Genomic DNA, 3,800 nt, shown 5'->3' on the forward strand with positions numbered 1-3,800 from the left:
GGATTTGGCCCGGAGGAATTTTAAATATAAAAGAATATTCTTCGTCTGGTTAAAATGATGGATGACATTTACCACATCCAGATTAAAAACCTAAACCCTAATTTCGAGTGTTGCGTTTTCCAGGAAAATTTATAAAAATAATATATAAAAAGTAACAGTTTCATGCGTGTCCATTCAATGCATTCGTGCGGGTCAATTGAATTCATATATGCGTCTCATCGATGTTATGGATCTTCGTTCAATCAATCATCGGGATCCATGGGAGACTGAACATTTAGAAAAATTTAATGGTGGAGTGGAATGGAATGGGTGTTAGTTTGAGTGTCCGGTAGGAGAAGGATTAATAGAGCTTCCTTCAATGGTCTTTGAAGAATGAATTTTTCCACCCTTAATGAGAAGGGTTGTCATTCCCTTATTGAGTTCAAAATAGGAGAATGCAAAATCATGTTCTCTCTCATTACAGTGCATGTCGCGATATCATATTATGGAGCAGACACGGAATTTGATACCACGAATATCTCTACTTGCATCCGGAAATGTTTTACTGGCGACGTTGGAGATTCCAGCAGTAACCACAAAATTAGGTTGCTTTAAAGGCGATTCAACATTTCGTCTCTTCTAGATTTTGTTGGGCATTTTTATTTCGATTGCCCATTCCCCAATATTTGGCAACAATTGGACAGATATAAGCATAGTCAAATTTTTCACCGCTTCTAGGGGAATGGGCAATCCGAATATTAGAGGATAATCGAGATAAACTCAGGCGACTTTGTCTATTGATTTTATTTGTATCCCATTTCATGTTTCGTCGTTAATTATACTTTAATTATTTTTAAAATATATGATTTCATTACTCATGTCATTAGAGGAATATATCAATAATTTTTTGGTTATACTTGTTGGGATGTCAACCTGGAGTATCCGAATATCCCAATATAGAGGGATGGGTAATCGAGATAAGCTCAGGCGACTTTGTCTATTGATTTTATTTGTATCCTATTTAATGTCTCGTCATTAATTATATTTTAATTATTGTTAAATTATATGATTTCATTACTCAGGCCATTAAAGGAATATATTAATAATTTTTTGTTATACTTATTGGCATGTTAACATGGAATGTGTGAGAGTGTTTTTTATTTGGGTAATTATATTTTAATTATTTATAAAAATGATATTTATGATATATATTAATTGCATGTGAAAATATGATTGTGCTAACTGCATTATTAAATATAATTAATGATATTTATTAATAACATTAATAAATATAATTGTGCTATTTATATAAATTTCATACTTCAAACATGTAATTTCAACGGCTTGTATTAAAATTTAGAGAAAATTGTATATATATATATAACCTAATATATAAAATATTATGGCTGAGGAATACAGGCTCCCAAGGGCTGTAGCTTATTTCGTCTGGAAACATAGATAGGACAATGTCTCTAATGACAATTGTCCATTTTATTCATTATTTATTACATTGGTAGTAGCATCCAAAGTAGGTTATAGTATACATATCCAGATTATTTCTCTCCCTCGAACAGGTCTCCGGGTGGCCAAGCATGAATGCTATTAGCTACCTGGGTGAGATTGCCAATGGATTCATACACGAAATTTCCAAGCGGTAAAGTATTGAATAGAAAGGCAAATGAAATATTATTGTCTACCAGTCTCGTGACATAAGACATAGCGCCGTACATTGCACCGCCGTGCTGGAAACTCGTGATCCTCCCTTTTTCATCCACACTAACAAACACATTAAGTCCCTGTGAATGGCCAAACAAAGGATTGCCTGCTAAACTTCTGTTAGAGGGCATTGGAGCATTGAGCATGGCATATACCATGCCTTTATTTAGAATTGCAGGCTCCCGTAGCCCATCAACATGATCTATGAACCTAACAATATCACCAGCATTTCCTACCCACCCTGCCGCTGAGTCCAAACTTCTATAATTGATGATCCCGTAGGTAGCGTTTACAAAACCTTCCCGGGAAATATGGAGAGCACGGTTAGGTCTTGATCGCCGTCAAATCCATAGTAGTGAACTTCATTCTCTGCCAGATGTTCCACCTGTGACTCTGCTCGTTTCATCTTCGTCAGACCTAATGGGTTGAATATGTGTTCACGCATATAATCCGCGTAACTCGTTCCGCTAACTTTCTCAATAACTCTTCCAAGGACCAGGTATCCAATATCTGCGTATTCCATAGCGGACCCCGGATCGAAATCCAGAGGTATGCTTTTCATGTAGCGAATGCAATCATAAACTGAAGGAGGAGCAGGGTGCCCCAGAGATTGTGACGCATACAGCGCTGTTGGGAGTATTGCAACGTTTACATTTGAAAACGTTTTGTTCCAACCTCCCGTATGCTGCAACATTTGTTGTACTGTAACATTGAATAGCCGTTGGTCCACAGTGGCGCCTCTTGGAGGATCCAGATTCTCCAGAAATCGAAAGGGCTTGTCCTCCAGACTCAGCCGCCCTTCCTACACAAACGTTGATTACATTTCATTTATAAATATACCCTTTTTCACTTTCAGAAATTCATACTATTATCCCCAGATTTTGAAAATATTCATAAATTTGAACACAGAAACAAGGTTAGATAATTGGGCTTCACCTGAATAAGCTGGAGAATGGCAACTCCTGTGATGAATTTGGAGATGCTATTATATCTCATAATGTGGTGTGTTGTAAGTAGCTCACCCGTGTCGCGATTAGCCACTCCAAAAGCTTTAAAATATTTGACTTCTCCTCCTTTCGCCACGGCCAACTGAGCTCCTGGAATCTTACCGTAAGACATTAACACCTCCATGACTTCATCAAATTTTTGTACGTCACAGTATTTATCGCACATTTTTTCTTCGACTGATACTCCATCACTCGCATTCAATACGAGAATCACTAACAAGAAAATCACAAAAACGAAGAGCTTGAAGGATGTGTAAAGTGCAGCCATCTTCACAATTTAAGCGTGCCTTCCTCTTCAGGACGTCCATGGTATATATAGTAACAGATTTCTTGTAGAAAGAGAACATGTTTAATTTCATGAGTTGTAACTGACATGTGAAACGAAACTTGGCGTGTGGAAAAAGAAAACCTCCCACGAGTCGACGACTTGAAAGTTTCGAGTACAGCGATAAGGTTCGCTGACTTGTTATGATTTTATATTTGACGTCGAAGGGGTCGACACCCCAACTGTTGATGCTCGATTGGGACCTGCTATTGATATGTCGAAACCAAATTTGGCGTGTGGAAAAAGAAAGGTGCAGAGGACTGTACGACATGGTAGTTTCGAATATATATTTATATATACTGACTAATCATCACGATTGTGTTAGGCGCAAGTTACTCTTAACTAAATTTGAAATAATACATGAACAGAAATAAACTCTACACATCAAATAATTTATAATAAATTGCTATAATTTTAAATATGTTATTTTGAAAAATTATATTTTACAATTAATTACAAATCCTACCAAATTATAAAAGGTTAAAATGTAACATATTTAAATGAAGTTGAAATTTGTTAATTAAATTGTTGGTAATGAGGAAAGGCTCATGAAACTCAAAAGAAACATTTAAAGGAATTTATATATGTATTTATATATTTTTTTGGTTAAGGAATTGGATGAGGCTTGGAACTCTCGAACAAGACCCTAATTGAATTTGTCTCACTTCGAGATGACAGTTATGGTTCTTGGTTCTCTCATTCCATTGGTTCTCTCATTCTATAGAGATAAACGGATTTCGGTGGGAAAATAAGGGGTATTTTTTTTTTTGTTG

At 36.1% G+C, this 3,800-nt stretch overlaps 1 pseudogene across 1 annotated transcript; it reads right to left on the bottom strand.

The window, feature by feature from the left end:
• Window positions 1-1,310: 1,310 nt before the first annotated feature.
• LOC149233072 (polyglycine hydrolase-like) lies at window positions 1,311-2,975 on the bottom strand (annotated as a pseudogene). The gene is made up of 2 exons (XR_016247593.1): window positions 2,632-2,975; window positions 1,311-2,497 (listed from the first exon to the last, which is right to left on the bottom strand). The product of XR_016247593.1 is annotated as a polyglycine hydrolase-like (transcript).
• Between the last annotated feature and the right edge of the window lie 825 nt (window positions 2,976-3,800).

Source organism: Pinus tabuliformis, chromosome J, assembly GCF_031772625.1.
Source record: "Pinus tabuliformis cultivar Carrire ecotype Pingquan chromosome J, CPIR1, whole genome shotgun sequence".
Lineage (NCBI taxonomy): Eukaryota > Viridiplantae > Streptophyta > Pinopsida > Pinales > Pinaceae > Pinus > Pinus tabuliformis.